General features: G+C 33.6%; 1 long non-coding RNA gene across 1 annotated transcript; it reads left to right on the forward strand.

Annotated features, from left to right (window-relative positions):
* The first annotated feature begins 8,308 nt into the window (after positions 1-8,308).
* Positions 8,309-11,324, forward strand: LOC140005328 (uncharacterized). The gene is made up of 2 exons (XR_011813147.1): positions 8,309-10,469; positions 11,102-11,324. It is a non-coding gene; the product is annotated as an uncharacterized lncRNA (long non-coding RNA).
* The last annotated feature ends 1,492 nt before the right edge of the window (positions 11,325-12,816 follow it).

Raw genomic sequence — 12,816 nt, forward strand, 5'->3', positions numbered from 1 at the left:
TTCATCGTGGTGTCCCAACCCTGTTTGCCGCAAACAAAAAGTGAAGCATGTCCCAACAATAATGAACTTTGCTCCCAACACAAAATTCTATATGTCCCACTAGTAGTAAAAACTTCATAACTAATGAACTTTGCTCCCAACAGTAATCCCAAAAGGAGATAATTCTACACAATAAAAGTACAAAATTCTATGCAACACAACTCATAAATTACTAAATATTTGTCAATCATTTATTACAACAGGCTTTTTCGTCGGGGAGGGATATTTAACAACTCAATGATGGATTCGGCCCATTCGTTATGCTCGGTTGCAACCAATATAGACACATATTGCACTCGATACTTCCACATGTTATCCTATCCAAACATTGAAATAATCAGCACCACATGTTATACATTAGTCATCATAAAAATAATTGCTACCAAAAAATTTCTATAAATCAAAATAATATATATACCTCCGTAATGCGTATGCCTAATCTTCCATTCCAGTGCTCCAGAAATTTCATTATGAGCACACCACAATCATAGTTGAAACACGAGGTATACATTGTCGTGACAACCAGATTGTAGGACATACAAGTTTTACCTTACCATCCTAATAATATAACTTAGTATTTAGTTATATTTCTAGATACAATATAAATAAACTCTTATTTACAGGACATATACCTATTGTGTGGAGACTGTTGAGGCACATCTGCGACTTGCAATACAAATCTCTCGAAATCCACCAACTATTCATCGTGTTGTTGGAGCAAGCAAGCACCCACATGCAAAAATAACAAATAATCTCTTGAATTCATCCCCGACCTCCATGAATATTAGCTCATCTTCCATATCATGCTAATTATACTTCTTCTTCCTAGGATAATGTGGTTCGCTATCAATTCCACCATCTCCAGTATCTTCAACCGGCACTGGCCCCTCATCTGGAATTCCAAGAGCCTTTGCTATATATTCTGACGTTACAAGCAGTACACGTCCACCTTCAAGTTGTATGTATGAGTTGGATTGAAATTATTCACCAACCACATGCATATCATACTTGGAGAGATAACGTATTCCAAAAATAATTGTCTGAGTTTTGATTTTTTTTCACAACACACTTAATAGTCTGAAAAACAGCCTCCAATGTTGACAAAACTAAAAACTATTTTTAACTTAATTATGGCATTTAAATTTATTCAGTTCAAAGACACGTATATGTATAAAAATATAGTGTTATCCTTCTTAGTTGATATTTCATTACTAGGAAATGAAAATTCAAAACTCAATATGTAATGCAACACTTAACTCCAAAAAATAATAAAATAAAAATCATACCTCAAATTTTGGTATGTTCCTCCTTGTTCCACCTTCAAATCCAAGTACAAGCAAAAATGCCAAGGTTGGTCCTTTAATGTCCACAAGAAAGTTCTGCCATGACAGTTATGGTAAAAAACTAAGTGCTTAAAGCGGATAAGTAACAGTGAGGCCATCAAATGTATACATGCATCTAAAGTTTGTATACCTGTATGATTGCGTTTTAGTAGATACAAGTTGTGGAATCATACCATGTTATAGATATACAAGCGTCACTAGTTATGGTCTCAAGAAATGATTTGGACATGGCACCCTCTTATTTATCAGATTGTTTCTCTAGATGTTTGTAGAAGCAAAATTTTTCTAATTGTGATCATAATATGTGGCAGGAAACCAGGAGAAGAATCTTTCAGGAAAGAGGAAATAAACAGAATTGCCTGATGATTATGAACCTAAAACTGGATGTGTTTTGGCTCATTAGCTTATTTTCTCGTAAAACAAAACTTCTACAACAAGTTTAGGGAAGAGAGGAAAGAGTAAATTTCACTAACAAGATAAATGCAGGTTTAATGAAAGCCAAACAAAAGAAATATGGAGTGCTTACATCTGATCCAGAATCTACCACAATCCCAAGAACTGTATCTCCAGCGCACAGTACATACTACGAAAAAGAGTGCTCAAATGAAATTCAAAATGTTTTTATGATAAACACAAGAAAGTGTTCTTAGACAAGAATCTAAAAGCAAACAGTTTCTTAAATTGAGCATCATATCCTGTCCTGGTAACAGTAAAATTAAGTGGAAAGTTAAAGATTCAAGAGTGTCATCTTTTAGTATTTGTATTCTACAAATAAACTGTCAGCTGAAAATCTCATACCAAGCACTTGTAGATATCATTTAGAAAATAAAAAGGCAAGTACGAAAAGTGGATGGAAAAAGAAAAAAGGAAACAATAAGAACATTGAGTTCATTAGCAATGACTTCTTCAGTGGGATAGCCATTGGGGGTAAAACTAGAGACATCAAACTCTGACACTAGACATATAGCTAGTTTACCAACTTAAGAACCCAATTATCAGCTAAGACATTAGATGTATCATCTTCACTAAATGTAACCATTATCATAGTGCATTATGAACCAGAACACACTTATAAAGAAGAGAAAGGGATTGCAATGATTGCCAAAACAAAAAAAAAACTTACAATTAGCTTGAACAGAATATAATGCAAAACTGAACAAAACAGGATCATATTTTTGTTGACAGTTTCTCATCTTTTCCTTTCGTTCTTCTAATATTGCAGGTTCTTTGGACTGATTACTAGATTTTCAATAATTTCGTAATTAAATAAATTCATTAAAATCGAAATTAAACCACAACAACTTAGGTAGCAAAAAATTGACATTAAAAATTGAAAAATTCAATCAACATAATTGAGAGGGGTAAAGAAAAATCCTAGTGAAAACGGAGACATTACAGAGAAATTACTAGTTTGTTACAAGATAAAAATAAAAAATCAGGAAGAAGACATTACGAACCTGTAATTTCTCTTTAACAACGAAATTATTACTGATTACGAACTAGTAACAACGAAATTACTAGTTCGTAATCTAGTAACAATGAAATTACTAACTAGTAACAACGAAATTACGAACTAGTAACAATGAAATTACGAACTAGTAACAACGAAATTACGAACTAGTAACAATGAAATTACGAACTAGTAACAACGAAATTACAAACTAGTAACAACGAAATTACGAACTAGTAACAATGAAATTACGAACTAGTAACAACGAAATTACTAGTTCGTAATCTAGTAACAATGAAATTACAGAGACATTACGAACCTCCTCAAAAGGTTTGTAAGCAGGAAGAAGACACAAAAAATAAGTACTAAACTAACTAAGTTTGCAACCTAAAGAAGAAAAATAAAAAAGATAACTTTTTCACAAGCATAATTTCAACAATTTTGTCCTGCCCAGCTGAGCTACCCAGCTCGAAATAAACTAAGCTCCAAAATTTCTTCAATCCATCCCACGAAAACTAATGTGAAACTTCAAGACTCACCAAAATAAGAAATTAACTAAAAAATCCCAGAAAATTTTGACCCCAATGAATTAAAAAATGTCAAAAAATGAAGAGTATCAATGTTGCGGATAAACATTACAAGGGCAACATAGGAGCAGAGAGTGTAAAAGATCCAATCTTGCCTTGGATTATGCAGTTTCTTCTCCTCCAAAAAACACCGTGGGTCTTCTTTAGGAGGAATTCAAGCAGTTGTTTTGGAAATTAGCAGACAATGGGAGTGAAATGGGAGTGATTTTGTGGAGTGAAATGACAGTTCTTTTGTGGAGTGATCTTTTGCATTAGCAGAGGGAAAAGGGTTTGGGAAATGGGGAAAGTGAAATGGGGATTTCTGATACAAAAGGAACTTTTCATTAATAATTTGGGCGGGATAAATTTGACGCCGTTTGACGATGATGCTCCATCCGTTTCTATAATTTTTATTTTTTTATTTGCCACTGAAGAAAATGACGCCGTTTTCTTCAGCTGATATAACTTTGCGACGTGACTTTGTTTTGGCCGTTGATGATGGACCAAAACATCTTGGCCATGAAAAGTTTATAAGCGGTTGTCTGACAACCGCTCCAGCCCCTTGTCCACAGTCAGCAGGGCAACGGCTGACACAGCCAATTTTGCAGGCCGCTCCCTGCACAGTCAGCACGGCAGCAGCCGACATGTTCTCCTTTCCAAGCTAGTTGATAGAAAAGAAGAATACCAGCTTTCTAAGTCTTCTGATGACTTTGTTAACCATTTCAGCATCAGGTGCCTCAACATGAACAATATACGTTTCTAAGCTGCTCATTGGAGGCAAATCACTGGCAAACGTTGCTAAAAAATGGAAGCTGAACGTCCAAATGAGAGTGGAAATAACCATCAAAGCTATCTTGAAAAAGGACCGATTGAAGCTTCTGCTTTCTAATTTCATTTTTTAGTTAACTGTAAGTAATCTGTCTGAGCCCCTAAATGGAGCAAAGAACTGTGCAGCTTGGTTTTGCATTTCAGCTATAGTAGAAAGCTAAGATACGCCAAAGTGGAGAAAATGTACCTCTAAAATTAGCAAATCTCTCAATGATTCCAGTTTCACTTTTCACAAGCCAAAAATGTTAAAAGAAATATATATAAACACAATTATTACTCACATTTTTCCTAAAAAAAAATGCAGCATCTAGAAATTGGTTTATACAACTAAATAACAAAATTAAATAGTGAAAACGTACTACATTGGCCAAGGAGGCCTTAGTCTAATGGCTAAAATTAAGGGTCCAAAACTTAGAGATTCTAGATTTAAATCTCCCTTCCTCCTCCCCATTTTATTAAATCATACCCTTCCCTTGCTAAAAAAAAATTAAAATAAAGGTACTACATTGAAGAAATATTCTTGCACTAACAAACATAGTGATTTTAATTATAATTGTAAAATAAGGGAGTGTTTCATTGTTTCAAAAGTTTTTCACTATATACCGTAACTATAATGATTTTTTTACACTAGCGATTTTGAATATATGCTACATGTGTATAATTTGAAATTCAAATTTGAATTCATATATGTGATATAATTCAAATTTGAATTTATATTATGTGATATAATCTAAATTCGCTAGTGTAAAAAAAATTATACATTGATAATGTATAAAAAAATTATCTCAGAAATATTAGGGAAACTTATTGGCAAGTTTTTCTTTTTTTTTTTTAATTAAATGGTTTCGGGTGGATCGAGAAATAATAGGGAAAGCTAAACACACGCTATAAGTGGAGCTGCGTCCTGAATTTCCGTATTGAGTAGGACTTTATAGTGATGAAATGATGCAATTTTTAAGTAAATATCAAATTCGTCATTGGCCCTGGATAATCAACTAGCCGCTCCTCGAAAAACAGATCAATAAACGGTCCGTAACTGTCAGGTGTCCTTTGTCGGCTGTGCACGGCCGGAGACAGGAAATTTTCACCAGCTGCACTCTTTTCAAAAAAAAAACTTTGTGCGGGAATTATTTAAAAATTTATTAGTTTGAGAAAACTCCCAATCAAAGCTACATTTGCCAGATTATTTTTTTTAACGTATATTCTAAAAAATTAGTCGATTTTAGGCAATTTGGATACCATTTTTATTCATTTACTCATTTGATTTGTAATTTTGTCTAGATAGTCAGTAATGAGCTTAAGATCTTTGCAAATTCTTGATACTCTAAATAAATGATGCATTCATTTGAAATATATAAGTACATATAAATATAAGAATCATGGTGATATTAAAAACTTTTTAAACAATGCTCACACTATCTGTACGTAGTTAAGAATGAAATAACTTTAAACAAGTAAAAGCTTTCCTGAAATCTATTATAAATAAATACAATGGTAGTGTCAATAATTTGAAAAGAACAGTCATCACATTTCTACATAATAAAAAATATCAAGAAATTGAGAATTATTCGTATTATAGTAAAAAAATATGCTTCTAGTAATTGTAGTCGAAATTGTTATCCTGATAGGTGTTGTTTCTTTTAATAATCTTTCCAAATCGAACATGTTTTCTCAAACTTCTTGAACTCTTTGCAACAAGTTTTGGGTATGGTACATAAATCATGATCATCTCTCTTTCTTATTGTTTTGCATCTCTCTTTTTGTGCAAAGACAAATTAAAACCAGAGACCATTAATCGATGATAATGAACTTTTTCTTCTTTTCTTTTTTCAAGCATTCCCTTAAAAGGATTCAAACAAATTACAGTAATCTCGAGACATGCAATGTGTAGCATATTTCACCTTATAACCTTAATAAACAATTGAACCTTAACAGCCATTTATATCAACCAATTATGCAGTGCATCATTTTAATTAGTCAACTAGTAATGAATAAGCATGAATGTTTCTAGCTAATGTAATTTGAAACCTAAAACATTTTAAGGCTAGAAATTCAGTTCACTTGAGGCTTTATCACATGAGAAAAAAGAATGTGATTAATGCTGAGCGCATTATTTCTCAAAACTGCCAGCTTTCATTGTTTCATAGTTTTGAACCTCGCGCGCTGTCCAGATCCAATTTTAATCAAAGCACATTGAAGCGTATTGCATGACAAAAGAACAGCCGCTAAGGTATACAAAATTGATAAATAAGTATATAGAACAGCATATTGACATGAAGTAAATCCATGAAAGGAGCCCAAAATGTTCCAAAATTCATGAGTAAATGAGACAAGACATTTAACTACGACATTTAAACTGAACAAAGTCAAATAAAAACTAGTTTCAGTAATTTGAAAAGTCAAAGAAACATCAGTCAAATGAAACAGTACTGCAGAGCTTTTCTTTTTATTTTTATCTGCACATTTTCCTCATGAGGAATACAAATTGTTCAGCAGCAAGGCTTAAACTTTGTACTGATCAGCTGAAAAGAGGAATGAAGTAATACATTTGCATGCTATAAACTCTAAGAGGAATTTCAAAAATGTGTCAATATGAATGATCCAACTCAATTCAATCCAACTGTAGCCTAAATGAGATTAGACAAGTGATTTAGACGATACGTCAGCTCTTTCAAAGATTTGTCAATGTCTTGATGTAGGAATTAGTGCAAAGTTATTACATGATCCAATTTGTAAGAGCAAACATGATCCTACATCAAGACAAGACATAATTAATGGCTTTAGAGAGTAAGTCCATAATTTAAATTCAATGGGGCAAGACAACAAGACATAATTGTATAAGAGCAAACTTGATCCTACATGCAAGTATTATGAATTTGTGCATACAAGTGATACTGGCACCAGAGATACGTTTACCTTTAATTTAGAGTAGATAAAAAGTGAATAATCTACAATTACATGATCAACCAAGAAAAGATCATTAGTACAAGTGGATGGTGCCTTTTGTTGTTTTAGCTCCAATCTCTACTTTCACCATGCTGTAGAAGTGATTAACTTGTGGTAGATCAGGCAAGTATACCTGACAGATACAATTTTGTAAAATACAAGATGACATCATTTCGTCCAACTAAATACACCTGACAAAGACAGTACACATTCTTCTTAAAGGAAAGAATTTGGAAGGACAGATCGACTTTTAATTGAGGCCAAGACCATACTTAAAATGTGTAGTCAATGCATTAGACAAATCCTTGTATACACATCATATGCACTCAATTGTTCTGCAAATTCTTTCAAGTGGGACAAAACATTAAAAACTCATCACCAGAAAAACTATAATCATGCAGTAAGATGGCCATAGTAGCAAGTCTAATAATGGGTCCTATTTGACAATAGTTGAAACTCATAAAATATCTCTAAAATTTTTAACGCCCTTTGGTGAACCATTGCAATGATTTGAACAAACATTCTGACTCATAGGCCTCTCACTATAAAGACAAATCTAGTTCGACAGGGGGTTAAGACTTATATTTACAATTGATAACAAAGGAGATTGGAAAATAATTTTGTCAATCACATTGATAAATAGTTTGAGAAGGATTGTCTTCAATGACTAAGCTTTCATTTCAGACAGTTTTAACACTATCTCAATTTCACAAAATAGTAACAATCAAGTTCCTCGCGTAATCACATTTTCCAGAACTCTGCTTAAAAGTTGAACTTGTGAGAACCCAAAATTAATTGTGTAATTTATTTATTTGCGTATTTATTTATTTATTGAATGTGTTGCAATTTTCTTGTTAATTATCCAATTTACATATTTACTTGTTTCTTGTGATTAAACAACTCAGAAGTACCCTAAATTAATGTAGGATCAAACTTTATAGGAATTAATACAATCTAGAATAAGAAATTAGTAGAGGCATAAAACAATAATACAAAAGTGTGGGGTAATTGTTAGATTAAGCTCTTGACATATGCATGCTTGACAAATGGAGAAACGTTAGTGCCAGGTGTGAGATGTCTTGTTCAAGACACAAAAACCCTATTGGTCAAATTTTTTTAGTCTTGCTTCTTGTCTCATTTCCAACCGAGAGAGGAGTAGAGAAAGCTGAGAAAATCTTCCTTACTCTTGCTCTTTGTCCAACCAAGAGCACTTGAGAGAGAGTTGAGAGCAATTCTCGATCCTTGTCTTGTTCCATTTCTAATTGAGAGAAAGAGTTGAGAGATAACTAGAGTGAAACCAGAGCTTTTTGTCTCCACTTCAACTGAGAGAGAAACCAGAGTTTCTTGCACCATTTGTAGCCAAAAGAAACCAGAATTTCTTTCTCCATTTCCAGCTGAGGAGAAAGTAGGAAGATGAGCTGGCTTCCAGTTTGAGTTTGGGTAACAAAATAAGGTAAAATGGCTAGAAACCACAACCTTTCTATATACTTTAGAGGGATTTTGATGCATGTATGGTTTGGGGCTGGATTGAAGTAGAACTAGGTAGTAGAAACTTGTTTCATTACTGGAAATTTCCCAACTTGAACCGATATAGAGTAAAGGCTGTTTCTTTTCAGTTTTCTTGCTTAATCAAGGATAAATATACTTGAACTCGTGAAATATGTTTAGTATACTCATTATTTGGTGTTGCATGTGAATTTTATGGTGAAAATTTTGATTTTTATGGCTGGAATTTTGATTGGGAGTTGCATGACTATTATACCATTTTCTAGCTTAGCCGATGGAAATTTCTTGGAGTTTGAATGGATATTTTGGTATAAAATTGGCTGAAAAATGCTTGATTCGCGCTTGGTTGTGTGTGTTGGGTTGTTGGTGTGCGATTTGTGGATGGAAATAAAATTTAAAATGGTTAAAATTGAAATGAAAGGTTGCTGAAATTTCTAGAGAGAGAGAGAGCCGTGAAAGTGCAGCTCTTATTTGCAAATTTTGGTTGAGATGTGTCTTATTTCTGCTTTGCATGATACATATTGTATGTTTATCTTTGAATCTAGTGGAAAGTTGATAACTTGGTTGGAGAAAAACACTTGCAGGATCTGCTAGAAATCTACTTGACTAGCCAAGTGAGAAAGAGGAAGAATTTTCCAGTTTTTCCATGAATTTTTGGCTACAAAAAAATTTTAGATTGCAATTCAATATATCTTATAACACATTAAACATCACATGCATGTTCAATTTGAGTGATAAATAAATAGTTTTGTTGAAGAAAAACTCATTTGGCAAACTGTTTTTTTCCCGGAAATTGTCCAGCTTTGAACTGTGGAGGAAGCTTGAACTTCCAGCTTTTAGATGCAAATTTTCTTGTTGAGTTTTGCTGGAATGCTTGATTAATACCTCATCTCATGTTACAAGTCTATTATTGTGTGATTTATGGTTGAAACCAAAGTAAGAGAGGTGCTATTTTGGTGACAAAAGTGAGGAAAGACTCCCTAGAGTTTTTCTTGCCTGAACTGTCGTGTGTGAACTGAAATTTCCAGCTTGTCGCTTCCATTTTATTGAAATCTTTCAAAGAGAATTATGCCTTATAGTCACTTTAGGATATATTGCATGATTTATGCTTGAATCATGAAAGAAAGTTGAGATTTTGGTTAGAAATCAACATGTATGTAACATGTTTTGGATGAAACTTCCAACTTTGAACCATGGTTAAATTCCAGCCTTTATTTCGAAAATTTGTTTGGTATTTTACTGAAAATTCTTGTCATATACCTTGGTTTAGTATGATATTTACAGCCTTGTTTGGTATTTGTTTTGGTGTTATAAATCTAAACGCTATAAGGAAAAATAGAATGATATCGCTGGATTTTCTTGCTTGAAACCCGAGAGTATGTAGCAACAATTTTTTTAAATTTAGCTCTAAAATGTTGGCTGCAAACTTGCACCTTTTGGCTCGTTAACTTTTAATGTTTTAATCATGACATGTATGAATACATTCACTGGTTTTTGGGAGAAATTTGAAGTAATATTGGTGAAAGAAATTTTGTTAAAAAAAGGGGGCCGAGAGTAAGGGTAAGATTTCCGACCTTATTTCCAAGAATTTGGTTACAAAACTCTCTTCATTTCAACCTAAATATTTGATGACCCTTTTAAACTAGAGTTTTATGTGAATATCCACTTGATTTGACTAAGATAGTTAATAGTGTCAAAAGGTCTAGTATTTGTGGATTCAGCATATCTCAGGAGTCGGTGGTGAGATAGAAGGAAACCCCGATGCCGAGGCGTGACTTTTCACTCGATTTGGTGAGTGTTCTACATTTATTTGTAATGATTGAATACTTGATGAATGATAAATGTTGAGTGCCTAGTTGACTGATACTTGTTGGATTATTGACGTTTGAATTGTTTAGAGTGAAAAATTGGCAATTGCCACTATTTTACTGAAAACAAGTGCTACTTCATTGCACTCAAGCTAATGACTTTTGAAACTGTTACTGTTAACTGTGCATGACCGTTTTGGACCCAAATCCCATCGATGGTCGGCCTATTCGAGCCAACAACGGGTTCGGTCAAGTAGGTCGATTGTGCTTGGGTACCGTTTAATGGTATACTCGAGTGTGACCTATTGAGGTGATCATTGAACACTAGAAGAACGAAAAATATTGGTTACTGTTTAACTGGGGAAATGACATTGAATTACTGAACGAAGCTAAGTGCTACGTCTAAAAATAAACGGGAGCCACCTCCAGAGTCTGTATCAGTTCCGTATCCTTTGATATTAATTGATTTGTTATTCCTATTACATTAACATGTTTTAGAATGTTAATCATTATGAAACATGTTTTATTGTTGAAATGTGAGTTCTATGATTCCATTGAATTTACGTGAAACCTCATTGGGCATTAACTCAACCCCTTTAGTTATTTTCCTTATAGGAGTGGAGGACGGGGTGAGAAGAAGCCGGTAGTATTAGTTGGAGACTTGAATGTGTGCTTAGGTGAATTTGTACTTAACGTTAAAACTGTGCAAACTTTGTTTTGAGAGATGTACATGTTAAATAGTTTAAGACAGTTTTGTTTTTGATGGAGAACGTACTTGAGAGTAAATGGTTTATTAATAGTTTAGTCTATATAAATGTTATCTCTGAAATTAATGTGAGTGAGTGAGTCCTGACGAGAGTCAGACATGTGATCTATTAAACCCTAGGGTTCGTCCTAAGGCGAGGTGGGATCGCCACATAACTACTCACACTATTCGAAAGAATTCTAAATGTAGCCATCATGTTTTGACAATCTAACCTCCTAATTTACCATAGGTACTTAATCCATCCAAGACTATACGACATTAAGGATGAATAAGCCTGCAAAATGACAATTCACAATTAAAAGTCACTAATTAAAGAACAAATTAAATTTGGTCTATACCATAAAAAACCATAGACCTAAAGTTGGCTTCTTGTATTACTAAGCCTATGGCAAGTATCATTTACTTGCCTGCAATGGCACAACCACAACATTCACAAAACATTATCATGGAAAACTAGTAGTAATCAAACCAATGTACTTTAATTGCATTATTCAAGATATGAGAACCTCAAGTTACATAAGAGTTGTTTTTTATTTTTCATTTTTAATCGTTATAGAAGAAAGAGGGCAAAAAATGGAAGGCGGATCTATCCTATTTGACAACTTATCACCACTAAAGGGAACAATCAACCAACTGCCAAACTTCTATTAGCACACTTCTCAAGTCAATAAACATATCTTTACTATACTAAAAGCGAGAGTTGGGATTGCTACAGTAGGCATGGACCGGTTATAGAGTAATTTTTAGCAATGCCAGTGGCTTTTACAATGTGACATTCGAAGAAGTTCAGGGCAATATCGTCACTATGTTGATATATCATGCCAGAAGTAGGCCCGGGGAGGGAGGGGCACGAAAATTTTGCTGGTTCCATAACCCATTCATGGGTTTAAAGATAAGAAGAAGGATTATCCAGCTATCCCCTAAAATTACAATTAAATACAAACCTTTTGAGGATTGTTGTTTCCTGCTGAAAACTAATATGTCGAACTATAGGACCACAATAAAAGGCCAGAGTACCAAGAATGGAATCAATTAGCAATCCTCTAAAAAATTAAGGTGATTGTTCACATAAATTACCATTACTTGACTACAACAATAGTAAAGTTTGAAGCACAAGTACAAAAATTCTTGATCTGCTTAGCAAGAAAAATCTGAAAGCCAAATATATAAAGAAACCAGAAATTGAATACTATCTATCAATTGCTTGCGATTTTGACATACTTTTGGTCAAAGCCACATGTTTTTTTCATCAAAGTATAGTTTAATTTTCCTAATCATGCAAGTACCACGAAAACTTCGACGAAAAAAAACTTACAAAAAAGTGGCAAAGGTTTAAAAGACTACCTCAGGCAGTGAATAAGGTCTCTGGATTCCATATCTTTTTCGAAATAAGATCAATAAGTAGTTTCCTCCAAAACACCAGTGAGATAGAAAGCTATGAATACGAGCTATTCGGTTTGGTGGATAATCGAATAAGTAGTTTGGTCATTTATAAATCAATATTGGATGGTCCCTACTAAGAATAATCTGTAGATGTAGGGATATTATTGCTTTGCATTTGCGA

Source organism: Coffea arabica, chromosome 4c, assembly GCF_036785885.1.
Source record: "Coffea arabica cultivar ET-39 chromosome 4c, Coffea Arabica ET-39 HiFi, whole genome shotgun sequence".
NCBI classification, from domain to species: domain Eukaryota; kingdom Viridiplantae; phylum Streptophyta; class Magnoliopsida; order Gentianales; family Rubiaceae; genus Coffea; species Coffea arabica.